Source organism: Sorex fumeus, unplaced genomic scaffold (genome assembly GCF_029834395.1).
Source record: "Sorex fumeus unplaced genomic scaffold, SorFum_2.1 ptg000115l, whole genome shotgun sequence".
NCBI lineage: Eukaryota > Metazoa > Chordata > Mammalia > Eulipotyphla > Soricidae > Sorex > Sorex fumeus.
The window spans coordinates 7,581,262-7,598,689 of record NW_026606172.1 but is presented as its reverse complement, the minus strand read 5'-3'; the positions used below and the strand labels follow the sequence as shown (position 1 = coordinate 7,598,689).

The window sequence follows — 17,428 nt, the reverse complement described above, 5'->3', positions numbered from 1 at the left end:
TCCATGGAAAAACCTTAAATACCGCTAAATAATATGAACCATTCTGAAAAAAACTACATACTGTTTAAAATAATAAGACATTTAAGTTATTTGTGTTCATCTGTTAAAACTGTGCTTTAATCTCAGAAGGTTATATTTTCTAAAAAATTGTTCATTTATTCTCTCCACTATGTTCAATTTTTTTTTGCATATAGAGACTGGAGCAATAGCACAGTGGGTAGGGCTTTTGCCTTGCATGTGGCTGACCCAGGTTTGATTCCTCTGCCCTTCTCGGAGAACCTGGCAAGCGACCGAGAGTCTCCTGCCCACACGGCAGAGCCTGGCAACCTCCCTGTGGTGTATTCCGATATGCCAAAAACAGTAACAACAAATCTCACTATGGAAACATTACTGGTGGGAAGACCGTGCTATAGATGTTTAGAGTAATCTCTAATGGCCCTTTCTATCTCTGCAATATCACCCATGCACTTATGTCTTTCATTTCTAAGTCTTTTTGTCATGGCTTTTTGTCAGGATTTGGTGAAACTAGTTTTGAGTTTCTCCTGAGGGAATGTAATCTAGTTGAATCCTTACAGAAAACAATATGGGAATTCCTAAAAACAGCTAAGACTAGAAATGTCTTATGATCCAGCTATCTCACTGCATGGTATCTAACTACAAGACACAAAAGCATCCATCTGAAATGATATGTGCACACACACGTATATTTATTGCAGCACTTAGTAAAGTATCCAGATTATGAAGGCAGGTGCTCAATGTAAGTACAGTGGATAATGAAGCCATGGTAAATATATGCATGATAGAATACTACTCAGCCACAAGGAATGATGAAATCATGCAGTTCACCAACACTAATGATCTGGAGGATCTTGTGTTAAGATGAGACATCAGATATGTTTTCACTAATCTGTAGCATATTGAATACCATATTTAGAGAGTGGTAAATAAAATAAATGGGCAAATTACTGCCTTTAGATTATGAAACAGCATTCGCAATGAAAGAAATGAAGTGGGGGGAGCAAGAAGAGGAGGTCTAGTAGTAACAAAGGGGCATGGTTCAGGGACTTTAGGTCCCATAGTGGTGTGGAGACAAACTATCTATCTATCTATCTATCTATCTATCTATCTATCTATCTATCTATCTATCTATCTATCTATCTATCCCACTGGATCCAACACTATTGTAAGCCTGAAACCCAAAATACAACTAAAAATGCAGATGTGGGTCCAGAGAGATAGTATATCCTCTGCACCCTGCAGCCATTTAAGCTGAATATATGACTTTGGAGGGCCCAGGGTACTGCTAATGTTGAGGTGGCCTTCCCCTGAATGGAAAGGCCTGAAGGCACTGCATTCTCCAGCCCTAGCATTCAAATGTATGATGCAGTACAATTAGTTAAGAATCAATGGGAATGCTTTGAGGCCCCCTGAATAAGACATCTGAGGCTCTTGGCTTCATACAAATGCAAGTGTTTAAATTGAACTAGGGACCTCAGGTGATGATTCCCACCTCACGCCCCTCCTTTTGCTGGTCTATACCTCCAAGCTCTGTAGTCCTGCTCCCATTGCCAAAACATACACCTCTGTTAAATATTAGAAATAGTGAAATATTAGAAACATGAAATAGTGATTCATATTATCTAAACGTTTATTGTGAGATGCAAAACTTTTCTTAGGAGCAGCAATTTTAGTTTTGCCCCATTGCTAGTATTTTCATAGGTGAGTAGCAAAGTCTATTTAATTGGGTAGCATATAGCACAGAGGGAGGGTGTTTGCCTTGTGCGCAGCCAGCCCGGCTGAGCCGGGTTCGATTCCTCCGCCCCTCTCTGAGAGCCCGGCAAGCTACCAAGAGTATCTCACCCGCACGGCAAAGCCTGGCAAGTTACCCGTGACATATTCAATCTGCCCAACGCAGTAACAAGTCTCAAAATGGAGGCATTACTAGGCCCGCTCAAGAAAATTGATGAATAACGGAGGATAATGTTTGTTTATTCTTCTATATTCTCTCTTCCCTACCCACTCCCCTCTCCCTTCAACTTAAAATGCTGTTAAATCCCATCCTGAAATGAAATCATATATAGAATACTTCATGTGTTTACTCTCTGACATTTTCATAGTCATAGTAAAGTATTTTTTCACCACAAACAGTTACTACATTGGCATTTGTTTGACTTGACTGCCATCATGGAAGTTTGAGTGACATTTGGTCTCCTGGGACTACTCTGCCTTGAGTCTTTATATGAGTGATAACACAACTTGTGCTACAATCCTAAAGTTCTAATTACACATTAATTCCATTGGAGTAAAATATAAGAAAATCTCTATAGACATCCTCCCTTAAAAAGTCATGTATCCCTGCAATAATTAGCTGTTTAAAAACTGACAAACTCAAAACCAAATTGACATTGCTATTAAAGTACTTAATTTTATTGCATTTGCTATTTTTCAGTTATTACAGATATTTGTAGACATTTATGTACATTGTATAATCTCAATTTCTTGTATGAATGCTTTTATCATTTTTATGGCAATGACATAAGTTTGGGGTGTCTTCTACCCATGATAAAACAGTCTCTCAATTTATTATTTGTTGCTAATTGCTATCTTCTATTATTTTCTTTTCTGGTTTGCTCTTTGTCTCTGTAATGCTGCTTAAATTAAAATTTTATGTTGTATTTTCTTATGAAGGATTGATGATGAAAAATAAATTGATGGGTTTTTAGAAGCTGATCTTGTATGCAGTCAGGCTGAACCTGTCATTACTCTCTGTAGAATCTATAGATTGTCCCTAGAGATGTTCAGGAAACAGTATTGTCATCTATATTTCTGTCACTTCAGGTCTATGCTACATTTTTGCTGCCCTTTTGAAACTTGAACAGCATTGGGAACACTGTTGCTATGATGTCTAGCAACTGTTTTTTAGAGCGGTTGTTATTATTCTAAGGACATTATGGGAGAAAAAAATGCAACTCGATGTTTCTTCACCTCTGCAATGTAACACTAACTTTCATATGATCTTCCTACAAGCAAAGGATTGATACATATGTATCTCACATCAAAGTTTCTTTCATATATCAATGTTAAATTTTGGAATTAGTTCTCTTTCTCACTCACGTTGTACCTCTAACATTATAATTAGTGGAGATGTTAAGGGACTAATATTCAGCATAGCTATACAAAGAGAGTTAAACAATTAAATATTTCTCTTTACTGAAAAGCTCATATAGGTATAAAATTACATTTATGGAGTCAGAGAGATAGTTCAGGGATTAAGCTGCTGGTTGTATATGTGAAGGACCTAGATTTGATTTCTGGCACTACATATGGTCCCCTGGGCACTGCCAGGAATGATCTCCGAGATTAAAGCCAAGATAAAGCCCTGAGCACAGCCACATGCAGTAAAAAAAAATTAAAAAATTTTAAAAAAATGATCTCATATTTTTCTACGATTTACTTTTAAAGAACATGTGAATTTAAATCAGTTACAAAGGTTAAAAGTAGATAGTTCCATTAACAGTTTAAATGCAAGTTTAAACTCCTTTTTCAATTGAGAATGGGATTTAATAATTTTTGGACGTTCCAAGTGTTACTCAGGGGGCCTTGGGACCACTCTCAAGGATTCTTGGTCAACCAAGTAGGCAGTTTAATGCAAAGCCAGAGGTTACAGTGATGCTCTGGTCTTGTGAATCCACAACCAGTAGGTGACTAATGGTCACCAGGGCTACAGTCCAGCACTGTTAGGGAGCCTGATTTGAATGGAGTTTTCTTGTTTTTGTTTTTAACAAATAACTTCTGTTTTCTGGGCTGGAGTGATAGCACAGTGCATAGGGAGTTTGCCTTGTGAGTAGCCAACCCGGGTTCGATTCTTTTGTCACTCTCGGAGAGCCCCGCAAGCTACCGATAGTATCCTGCCTGCATGGCAGAGCCTGGCAAACTACCCATGCCATGTTCTACATGCCATAAAAGTAACAGGTCTCACAATGGAGACGTTACTGATGCCCGCTTGAGCAACTCGATGAACAATGGGAGGACAGTGCTACAATGCTATCTTACATATCTAGCAAGTTATTCTACAAATGTGTCTTCCTACAAACTACCTTTACCTCTTGCTTTGCACTTATGAGATGGAAACACAATAGCAAGGGTGCTTTAGCAGAAATGGGTATAGAAACATGCAATCCCTGATCTGAAGAGGTGAAATTCTGGCATGACTGAGTGACTGAAACTACAAACAGATTCTGAGCAACTCCAGATAACTTATGTAGAATTTAGTATAATAGAATGATATTTGTGAGTAAATAGCTGATATTCATTAAGTTTGAAATAACTGTAAACTATGGTGCTCCAAAAATAAAAATTTTAAAAATTAAAAGAAAAAACATAAAATGCCGTGTTTAATAACGGCACTTTTGACCATTTTGAAGATGAAATAACTTAGGCTTAAATCTATTAAATTTTGTGCCCAAGTTCACAGAAACTGAAAGAAGGGAATTTAAATGTAGGAAATTCAAATTCCAAAAGTCATAGCAATTTGCTAAGAGACTAGGTAGATTAAAGGGACAAACTGGTAGAACAGAAAATTAGACACACAAAATTAAAAATTTTGTGTTAATTATAGATATGCATTTTGCATGGTTTTGCCTACGCATAACATGTTTTTAAATAAAAACCATTTTAATAATTAGTACTTTAAAGTGTTTTCTAAAAGATAATGATGATGCATAATATATTTTATAGGTAAGAATATTGAATGCTTGCCTCACTGTCTTACAGTGACAAAATTTTATTCTATATATAATAAAAAATTGAACAGATATTGAAAAATTATTCTAATGATTTAAAAATTATTCCAATACACTAGTGTAGCTAAATAATACATGATATTCCAAAATTACACTCTGAACCACAGTAATTATATATCAACTTAATTATTTATCTGTTAAAAATTGCTTTAGTGTATGTGCTTTGTGAAAAATGAGATCACTTATAGAATCGAGACTCTTAATCTCATACTTTCATGTACTATGATTTTTATAAACCTGAAGAAAAGACTCATATTAAAACAGATAAATATTAAAAATCTTTGACTTTAATGATAAGTATAATTGGAAAGTGATTAACATAAAAACAATTACCACTATTTTTGAAATTTTTTAAAAAATTATGATTAAAAACTTTTATGTTTTAGTATGAGGACTAAACATGTTTAGTTTGGAGACTAAACCTCAGGATTTCTAGTTATACCTGAGTGATGATGTGACTAGGAATCAGACTTGGAGTTGTCACAAGCAAAGCCTGAGCAACTGTCCACTTTTTGTCACCCTGTCCTTATTTGATTGTACTTTTGTGCAAACACTATACTGCAATACTGATTCCACTGTTTTATATTTATTTATGTATATTTGTCACTGTCACTGTCCTCCCGTTATTCATCAATTTGCTCGAGTAGGCCCAGTAACATTGTGAGACTTGTGTTACTGTGGTTGTCATATCGAATACATCATGAGTAGCTTGCCAGGGTTTGCCGTGGGGGCGAGATACTCTCAGTATCTTGCCGACTCTCCGAGAGGGGCAGAGGAATTGAACTCAGGTTGGCCATGTCAGCCGCATGCAAGTCAAATGCCCTACCCGCTGTGATATCAATCCAGCCCTTTTGTATAAGTTTATAAATTAAAATTAACTTTTTATTTATTATTGTGAGAATTAATTGGAATGATGTTAGTAGACATATTGGTGGATCATAAATGGAAGAAATATGACTATTTCTAAACCATAAATTTAGATCAATATTGTTATTATTACATTAGTCCCTTCTAATGTAATAATTCTATTCTTTCAGAAAAGAACCTGAAACTCTGTAGAACTAAACTTGAAAACTTCCCACTTCTGACTGGAGATGTAACTCTGTAACGGAGTACTTGCCTTGTATGTGTGAGCTCCTAGTATAATCCCTGGCAGGCACTGTCAAAAATTTTACATCACAGGAAAGAATAGAATCCAGTTTTCAAGAACATATATTAAATTCCTTATTTCTTTAGGCTGTTTTATAATAATTCTTTCTTTAAATATGTAACTCAATTATTTCTTACTATTTTAATGATAATTTATACCCTCACTTTTTTTTAATGGCATAGAAAGTATTCTGTAAATAAATCAATGAGTTCTCAGAGTACTAAAAATAGTAACTGTGGATGGTAGTACCTACATCACCCAGGTAACACTCTAGCACTGTAGCACTGTCCTCCCGTGTTCATCAAATTGCTCGAGCGGGCACCAGTAACATCTCGAAGCAAATTGTGAGACTTGTTATTACTGTTTTTGGCATATCGAATACGTCATGGGTAGCTTGCCAGGCATTGCCATGCAGGTGAGATACTCTTATTAGCTTGCTAGGCTCTCTGATAGGGGCAGAGGAATCGAACCCAGATCGGCTGCGTGTAAGGCAAATGCCCTACCCACTGTGCCATTGCTCCAGCCCACATCACCCAGGTACTAACAGAAATTTAAAAGGTACAGCTTCACTTAGAATAAACTGTGATCTCTTTTAAAAAATTAATTTTGCATAAAACACTATGTTACTTCCAATTTTTCTTTTAAAAATTTTACTCTTTTACTTTTTAACCTGGGCCCTATGAGTATAGGAAATGCCCAAAGGGAAAAATCAGATATCCAGATTGGCAATTGATTACAGTGAATAAATGTTGGGCTAGAATGTTTGTTTTAATGAAGTGATATATATTTATTGTAATATACCTGTAATGTTATTGTTTTAGGTAGTTTAGTTGATTTACTACCTCTCGGCTAATTTTAATTTAGTTTAATAAAGAAAACTTCTGAAAATTTTAACAGATAAAATTCTCAAAGGACAACTTATTTGGCACAGTTTTTTTTCCACATGTGTAAATGAATACAGGTTTATCCATATGTACAAATATACATATCATATCAGGAAATTAAGACAAGGTATACTTAGGCTGTGATGCTACTTTAACATAGACAAAACAGAAAGTGTTTTTAGTTCTAACCATTATCTTCTCTCTCTCTTTTTTCTCTCACACAGGTGAGTAACAGAAGGTTAAAATCTGAATTCCTGGATATGACGTGTTATGTGCTTTTGTAACTAGTGTCCTGTGGGTAAGTAAAGAAATAGATTTGACTTAAGCACAACATTGAATGCTGACACATATAAAGATAAAGTTATTTTAAATTTCCACTCTATCACTATATAAATGATGACACATTTAAAAATTAGTTGTAGGTAGACATGAGTATTGAGGGGGAATATATTTCCTATTAGCCTACATATTTATGTCATCTAGAATTAGCACATAACAAATTTGGGTGTTTTGTTTTTGACTATCAATGGAAAATTTTGAAATACTTATTGTCATTGGATGTTATTTCAGAAGGAAATTTTTTATAATTAGATATATGGCATTGATATTTCAGCTATTACCACTGAATTATACTTTAAAATAAAATGATATTAAAATAAATAAATAAGGATTACTCAGTAAACGGACATTCATAGGAATTTACATTTTTATGATGGAAATATGACTGGCTTTGTATTTTAATCAATATAGCATTAAATATGGACCGAATCAAATATACTTAACAGAGGGTTAATGTTTATGAACAAGATTTAAAGATAAAATAAATTAATCACTCTTTTCTTAAAATTCCGTTGGAAAAACTTGAAATTATTTTTAAAAGAACTTTTATGAATTAGTTTTACAGATATATTGTGGGTTTTTTTGTCTTTTTAAAAATCTTAAAGTATTATACATGATCTTCATTTCAAATATGATCATAGCATGGTCTTCATTTCAAACAAAAAATAACTCCTAGAGTGAAATCACTTTATCAGAAACATATTCTTTAATAAATATTACTTGTGTTCATAGAAGTTATTAGTGCACATTGAATTTTATGAGCTAGAAATCCACTTTAAAATAAAACTGAATAGCTTACTCTTCTCTGTGCTGAGGAATTATTCTTAGAAGTTTTCAGAACATCTTCTCTATACTATCTCTCTGGATCTCAGAATAATAAAGTGGGATCCTGACTGAAAAAAAAAAGCAACAACTATATTTTCTTTATAAAATAAAATAAACAACTTTGTTTATATTAAAAATAATATAAAATAAAACTGGAGTTTTAACTATCTTATGTGATGATGATAAAATTTATTAACTTTGCTACTTAAAGATTAAATTCAGAGAAAGTAATCTCTACTTATATTTATAATAAAAATATATGATATTTCTGGCATATCTCATGACAATAGTTTAAAAATTTATTTCTCTTTCTATCTTAACTTGTTTATTAGCATACTTAAAATATGACATTTCTTCTAGCACATTTATATGTATTTGATGTTTAAAATTTTATGCAAAACTTTTAATAATTTTTGAGCTTTTGCTTCAAATACATTGTTATAGCCTATGTTGTCCTAATATATTATTACTCATGGATATGTGTGAAAGGAAAATGATATTTTTTTCTAAGTTAACGTTATGAAATAATATTACTTGGCATGATAAATTTACTTTACTATGAAAAACTATTTCTTGGAATGATCTAATCATGATAGAATTCCTTATTGATTTTTTCTGCAAAAAATTTAGTAAAAATAGTCATAACACTAGTTTTAAAAATGAGTATTAGTGCTAACTTATCTAAGTTTCTAGAAAAGCATTCTTGTTCATAAAATATTTAATGAGTCCAACATCAATAACACATTCAATCTCATCTGAGTAGGCTATTAGAGGCAATTAACATGACAAAATGAGTGGTTTGGGGATATGTTCTAAGAGGAATACTCTCCCCCTCTCCTCCTCCCCTCACTCTATAGTACCATCTTCTTTGATAGAGCATTCTCAATGGTACAAAGTCACTAGGCTCTTTTTTACTGTGGCTTTTCCAAATTCTTATTTATTTTCTACTAGGTCACCTAGGAAGAAAAGGAAGGTTTTGCTTTAGGTGATAGACTTTGAAATCTGTTTGAAATCTGTTGTTATCACATTATCACAACTATTCATTAACTGTCACTGTCACTGTCCTCTTGTTATTCATTGGTTTGCTTGAGAGGGCCCAGTAAAATCTCTATTGAACTTGTGTTACTGTGTTTGGCATATCAAATACATCATGGGTATCTTGCCAGGCTTTGCCGTGCGGGCTAGATACTCTCTGTAGCTTCTCAGTCTCTCCAAGAGGAACTGAAGAATCAAACTCGGATAGGGTAGGAGGAATCGCCTTTCCTGCTCTGCAATAGCTCCAGCCCATTGTATATATAATCTAATTAAAATTTTAAATTTTTAGAGAATTTTATTCTGTGGGGGAAAAACTAAACTCCAGTATCAAGATATAAAAAGCCAGAAATTTCTTTGAAAATAATCATATTCCAATATCTTTCTGTAAATATTTTATTGTCTTATGAAAAAGTTTCTCAGCTGCACCACTGAGGACTGCTAGGTGTGGTCCCAAAACAAAAATAAAGGGAAATAAAAAGTATTTAGCAACAATGCTAACAAAAACACATGAAATTTAAAAGAAATAAAGAGAACTTAAACATGTGTAATTTGATTTGTCAAAACATATGTTATTCAGATAAAAAATCAATCAGAAAAAATTTATGCATCAAAAAGTAATAAAATACTTGGACAATTTTAAATAAAGGTTTCTGATTTTCAAGATTTAATATAAATACTATTCAAAATTATATATATATGTAAATATATATACTTATATAATAGAAACCGGAATTCATCAAGTACTGATAATGGAGTTAAAGTTGAGATTTACCTTACTGCAAAGTTTGTGCTTTTCTACTTTCTTTTGCATCATACAATTTAGAAGCTTGATTGCTAATATCCATAGGTTTGTACTAAGGTATATCGATAAAAATCAACAATAAAATAAATAGACGTTAAAATTAGGGGTCACCAGGGCTACAGAGAGTTAAGACACTATGTCTTAACCCCTGTATTCTGTACACAGCTTCCCTAGTTGGATTCCTGGCAACACATATAGCTCAGCCCCACTCCCAGACTGCTGTTCTGCGTTATCCCGAACACAAAGCCCAAGTAAGACCTGAGCACAACTGGATGTGATTCCTCCCCCTCATATTAGGAGTCATTTATAATTTTTATCTAGAATGAATAAGAATTTGTGAAAAGTTACAGGGTCTTTTTCTTTAGGTATTTAATTTTACACATCTGTGTGTCTTGTAGGGGACCCAATTCCATGCCTCTTTAAAGTATAATCACAGCCATCAAGTACCAAAGTCCATCACTATCCCTTAGACCCATTACTCCCTTTGATTTCTTCCCTGCTCACCTGTTAGTTCCCAGAGCTTATGCTGTTTGAGGTACTGGTTTGTTTCAATGTCTTTTGAATACAAAATGCATTAAAATGTATTGTGAAGGAAATGCCATAGTGCAACATTTTATGCTATCAGTAGATAAAGACTCTTGCCAAATAACTTGTCATTAAAATTGCCTTTAAGAGTTTTAACTTGTTTTTACTTTTAAAATTTGCATTGGTGTTTGTATGAGAGAGTAAAAAGTAGACTGCTACAGTTTTTTGTGTTTTTATTGATACTATGATTCATACCTATATTGATTTGTTACAAAATCAATTTACCTTGTACTTTAATCTCTTTATGATATATTGATGTTTAATAGGATTTGACTTTCTGTTACATGACTTGAATAAATTAAGTTTAAATATTTGAGATAAAGCTATTAATAATGAAGAATGTATTGTTTCAACTGATATTGTGTGTGATACTAAATATAAATAAATAGCATGTATAAAATTATGATCATTTTGCAAGGGTACTGTGAAGAGATGTAAAAACATTAAATCATATTACACTTACCAATTTACACACACCAAAAATATCTATTATAGTGCAAGCAATATCTTACATTTATAGATGTATATATAGTAGAAGCAAAAAATATTTATATATTTTAATAATTTAATTGCATAAAGTACTAAAATATATGAATGTTTTGACTTACTCTTAAATGAACGCATATAATTTATAGTTGACTACAATAAGAATTTTGCGATATTTTACAGGAATTACAGAAGTCTAGAGTCTTTTTTAAAAGATATTTTAATTTATAAAACAATTCCAAAATAATTGTTTTCTATAATACACTTAAATATACAAGATTTAATTTTCCTGATTCAATTATATCTATAAATCATTATAAATTAGGTAATTATTTTCAGTCTTATCCCACAGTCTCTTTTTAGAAATTCACTGTTCATTTTGAATTGTATGAATTGTTGTTGAATTGTGAGAAGTTATTTTCCATTCTTCTTTAGAGTAAGGTTTTTGCAGTGTTTGCTGGTGCTGATTTAACCACTTATTTTCTTTATTATGCTGAATGAATGAAAATGGATGGAAATACATTCATAATTAACTTCAATTCAACTATAGAAGATACATCAGAGATGCTAGCTCAATATCTTATGTTAAATATGTGATTATTGAATGGGCATGAATCATTTAAAATGGATTTTATTCAGTAGAATTATTATAATATATCAAAATACATTTGTTATTACAAATCTATTCTAATTTCTTTTATAAAGTATTTTATATTATATTTTATATTTGGGCTGGAGCAATAGCACAGCGGTAGGACGTTTGCCTTGCATGCAGTCGGCCAGGCCAAGCCGGTTACAATTCCTCCTTCCCTCTCAGAGAGCCCAGCAAGCTACCGAGAGTATCTCGCCCCCATGGCAAAGCCTGGCAAGCTACCTGTGGCGTATTTGATATACTAAACGCAGTAACAAGTCTCACGATGCAGACGTTACTGGGCCTGCTCGAGCAAATCGATGAACAACAGGAGGACCATGACCATGACCAATATTATATTTATATAAATATATATATTTATAAGGTAAAGGTAAAGGTAAAGGCCCTCCCGTTGATCGTCGATTTGCTCGAGCGGGCCCAGTAACGTCTCCATTGGAGACTTTGTTGTTACTGTGTCTGGCATATCGAATACTCTCGGTAGCTTGCCGGGCTCTCCGAGAGGGGCGGAGGAATCGAACTCGGGTCGGCCATGTTGGCTGCGTGTAAGGCGAACGCCCTACCCACTGTGCTATTTATATTTAATTTATTTTTATATTTTATAATTGTAGTTATGTAAGTGATTTTTCAAGTGAAAAGTGCATTTGTTTGTTTTAGGGTCATAGCCCACAGTGCTCCGGGATCACTCCTGTCACAGATTAGGGGACTATATATGGTACCAGAGAATGAACCTGGGTCAGGTCAGCACTGTGAAAGGCAAACACCCTACCTGCTATAAGATCGGCTCCAAAAATAAAAATATTATAAAACAGTATTGACAGTTTTGAACATTTTTAACTTTATGTTGAAACAAAATTCAAATAATATGTCATGACATATAACACAATTGCTTTCTTGTCTCTCACATACCCTAAGAAGTTCTATGTGAAGGTTATATTTATTTATTTGAAATATTTCTTCATTACACGAAGGCATAGTAACTGACTCCTATGAGCTTGTGAGTGTTCTCAGTAGTGTATTTGTATATTTACTCTTTTTTTTTTTTAAGGAAATCACTGTATCACTGTATCACTGTCATCCCGTTTGTTCATCAAGTTGCTCTAGCGGGCGCCAGTAATGTCCCCATGCGTCCCAGTCATGAGATTTTAGCAGCCTCTCCTTATTGTACTTCCCAACGTTGCCATATTGGAAACTCTTTCAGGGTCAGGGGAATGAAGCCCGTTATAGTTACTATTTTTTTTTTATTTTCCATCTGACTTTATTTTCAAATACACCTTCTTTTTTAAAAACCAATACACTTTCTGTGGGGTTGACAAATATCAGTATTAGGAAATCCAATTATACATATTGAATTATAAAGCTACTACATCTAGTAGTAAAAAACTACATCTAGTCTGGAGTAGATATATTTATTTTTAGTAACATACATTGAGTGGCAATAATTACACAGTAACTATAGGCAACTAACATGAAACCACAGAACTGTAACTTTGCCAGAGCTGCATGGACTTGGGTGTTTCTGGCTGAGAACATACCCCCCCCCCCCAAAAAATGATATTCCCACTCCAGAGCTATACCAATGTAATGTATTAAGAAATAAAGCTCTGAAGTGGTGTCTCACCAGAATATACCTTGCATCTGGCAGATGACAGACAGGACATGTTAGTTATAAAGTAGTTACAGCCTAACTCACGAAAGTTACCAACTGTTTCTCTTTCGAGAAAGAAGCAAGAAGTTGAACTCTTTGAATTAGCGCCAGGTGTATCAAGTGGGAGTGCAGAGGAGGGCTGTTAGAGCAGTGTCAGAGGAACCCCGGTGGGTCAGGCAGATTGGACATCATTAATAATCATGGCTGGCTTCTAAATACTATGGAGCAAGATGACTTCTGATTTGTAATCTTAGGTAAATTATAAATAAATGAAGGCCGGTAATCATACACTAAGATTAATAAACAGCACTTCAAAAATTAACCGCATGTGGGCTGTGCTTGCAGCAGGGTTTCACAAGACAAGGCACCCAGATTTCTTCTTTCCACCTCTCACATGCAGAGAAGCTCTCGTGGCCGTTTCAAAAACCTCCCTCACACCATTTTTGGTCTTTGCTGAACACTCCATGTTCCTCAAAAGCACCAGTCCTGTTTGCCATGTCTGCCCTCTTCTGGTTTGATTGGCTCCTGCTTCATCTTAGCCAGCTCCCGCCTTTGTATGCTCATCATTCCTAAAATACTTCTTATTCCCAACCAGGATTATGGGTACGTTGGGACAGAAATGCTTAACTTCTGGAGTCCATTTTTTTCTGGGATGTTTTCTTTTTTTCTTTTTTTTTTTTTTGCTTTTTAAGTCACACCCAGCTATGCACAGGGCTTATTCCTGGCTCATGCAATCAGGAATTACTCCTGGCGGTGCTGGGAATCGAACCCGGGTTGGCCCCGTGCAAGGCAAACGTCCTACCCGCTGTGCTATCGTTCCAGCCCCTTTCTGGGATGTTTTCTAAACTATCAGGACTGCCAATGGAGAAACACATCAATATAACATCTGTGTCCGGGTATGTGAGGGGCCGCAAGCGATCATCATCTCCCTGCACGGTGGTGTCCCACAAAACCAACTCTACCTGCTTTCCATCCACTTCAATAGCTGCCACGTAGTTCTCAAACACTGTTTGTGGGACTTCTGTTCTCAAACACACTTCTGGGAACTGGTCCTTGCTAAAGACAATGAGCAAGCATGTCTGGCCACAGGTTCCAATCACCAACAGTCACCAGTTTCTTTCGGATGGCAGTCATTGCTTACAAATGTGCTGAAAAACCCACGACCTATGTGGTAGAAGTTCTGCTAAGTCCCTTTACTTTCAGATGAAAGGCCCACTCAGGTGACAACTCTGAGCCTGACTTGCCCGCACGTAGGACCCTCGTCCACCAAGTCTACTGTTCGGAGACTTACTATTTTTGGCATATCGGATAAGTCACAGGTAGCTTGTGAGGCTCTGCCGAGTTTAAGGAAATAATTTAATTAAATTAAAGGATGTTAAAGTAGGTCGAAGACATAACTTTAAAAAAAAAACTACTGCTAGTTTTTATATACTGATAAAAATGTTCCTCTCAAATATGGCCCTTTTGGATTAAGTGGACAATTTTGATAGATGTAAGGGCTGTACTGGCTTATTTAATTTTTGGTGTAGTACATAAATCAGCACTATTTATAGTGATTATAAATAGGTTCAATATTATAAAAATTGTATTTAATGTAGATAATTAAGTAAAAAAAATAGCTATCCCAAATTTTTGGAAAGAGATATTGTAAACTTGGCATAACATAGAAACATAGGAAAACATATTTTTGGGAGCTTTTAGTCCATACCTGGTGGTATTTAAGGCTTATTCTTTGCTCCCTGCTCAGGGATCACTCCTGACAGACTCAGAGCAACATATGAGTGGCAAGGAGCAAACCTAGCTTATTTAATAAATGATCCCGTGTTTGAAGCATACTATTTAGTTTACTTAAACCAGTCCTTGAGAGAGGAAGAAAGTCTTCTAATAATTTATTATACAATTTAAAGTAGTTTTATTCCTTTAGAAATTAAAAGTATTTTCTATAGTTACTTCAAAAAATACAGATAAAGGTAAAGGCCCTCCCGTTGATCATCGATTTGCTCGAGCAGGCCCAGTAACGTCTCAGGAATTTAACCTGATGGAATTTAACCCAGGTCAGCTGTGTGCATCACCCATTGGATGATCTCTTTGGCCAGATATTTATGTCTTTTCAATTGTGAAAAAAAAAAATGCTTTCAATGAATATGCTTTGTGATTGAATGGTTTTTCCTGAAGTAAACTAATATTTGTTAAACTAATAAAGCCTACTTATGGATGACTTTTCAAATTTTCTAAAGGGAGAAATATTTCTGTGCAAGGGAGTATGTTCTGTTATGATTTTAGTGCATTAGATTATTATTTTTCATTCTTATAATACTCAAGAAGGCCCAGTAACATCTCCTTTGGAGACTTTGTTGTTACTGTGTTTGGCATATCGAATACGTCACGGGGAGCTTGCCAGGCTCTTCTGTGCGGGTGAGATACTCTCGGTAGCTTGCCGGGCTCCCTGAGAGGGGCGGAGGAATCGAACTCGGGTCGGCCATGTTGGCTGCGTGCAAGGCAAACACCCTACCGCTTTGCTATCGCTTGGCTCTACTGGTTTATTTTTTTAAATGAATTTTAATTTTAGCCTTTAATTCCTTCATTATTTAGGAATTTATTTTTATAGTAATGTATAAGTAAGTCCTATAATACTTATTTTTATTTAGGAAAAACATTTTTTTGAATATTGTTATACCAATTGTAATATAGTGCTAAAGGGTTAAAGTTTATAGTACTGATATAAAAATTTATTGAGCACCACCACAACCAAAGTACTATGACCATGCACCATTGTTCTTTTGTCAGCTCTGATCTCACCTTCAAGCCTTCCCACCTCTTCCCCCAGACCAAAGGTTTGTCATTAGTTGAAAATACCTACATGCTTATCGGTTATTTGCCGGCTACTTTCTTCTTGTCTGCCTTTCCGCAAGCATTAAATTTTAACACATTTTCAGTTTGTAGATGTTCCTCAAAGTTTATATTTGCAAGATCTTATCTTCAAAACATCTTAACTCTAGTGGGTCCACAAATGTGGTCTTGTCAGATTCAGCTTGTTAATTATAGACAGTCAATTGTTACCAAGACAAAAATATTGATTTGTCTGAGTCACATGTGACCAAACAGGTTGAAAGTAGGTATCAATCAATAAAATATTTTACTATGCTGGAGTGATAGCACAGTGGGTAGGGCCTTTGCCTTGCACGCAGCCGACATGGCTGACCCAGGTTCGATTTCTCCGCCCCTCTCAGAGAGCCCGGCAAGCTACTGAGAGTATCTCACTTGCATGGCAAAGCCTGGCAAGTTGCCAGTGACTATTCGTATGCTAAACACAGTAACAAGTCTCACAATGGAGACATTACTGGGCCTGCTCAAACAAATCTATGAACAAGGGGAGTCCAGTGCTACAGTGCTACTATGCTGTGGGTATTTCTCTGGTAACATTATTCATAAAGTCCTAAACTGAATGTGGAACTATAATAGCAATACAATTAGTTTAAATCATTAATCCCATAGGTAACATTTTTATAGCATTATTTTATATAGTATGTTTCCCTTAGACTTGCTTCTTGTGGAACAATAAAAAGTGAATCAGTTTCAGAATATTATCTTTGATGGCCTTATTATAGGCAATAATAATAGTTGACAAGCATTTTTCTTCTAAAGATATTCCATCAAAAACACAATTTGAGAATCTGAGATGCATGACTTCCAAGCACAGTGTCCTGATTTGTATCTCTAGCACAACAGTCATATATAGACCTGGAGGAACCAAGTACTACCAGTGTTGTACTCTGGTCGCCCCCTTTGCCAACTGGTCACTGCACTATTTGGCCTGGTCAGCCCAGTGTTTCTAGAAGTAATCCCCATCTCCCTGAGCACGATTTGGAAGACAACTAACAATAAATAAGACAATTTAAAAAATAAGAAATAAATGGGCTGGAGAATAGTACACCAGGTCGAGTACTTGCCTTGTATAGGGTTGACCTGGGTTTGATCCCTGGCATCCCATATTGTTCCCTGAGCACTTCTACGCATTATTCCCAAATGCACAGCCAGGAGTATACCCTGAGCAATGTGGGGTATAGCCTAAATGTTTTTTAAAAAGTGAAATATATAGAAAACCACATAACAAATTTACTTAACATATGTTACAATCATTCTGTTTATTTTTTACATAAAAAGCACTCAAGATCTAAGCAAAGTTGTGAGACCTCATAAAGCTCTTGAAAAATGTATTCTCT

At 34.9% G+C, this 17,428-nt stretch overlaps 1 pseudogene; it reads right to left on the bottom strand.

Moving 5' to 3' along the window:
• Positions 1-13,097: 13,097 nt before the first annotated feature.
• On the bottom strand, positions 13,098-14,339 carry LOC130043158 (transforming protein RhoA-like; annotated as a pseudogene).
• Between the last annotated feature and the right edge of the window lie 3,089 nt (positions 14,340-17,428).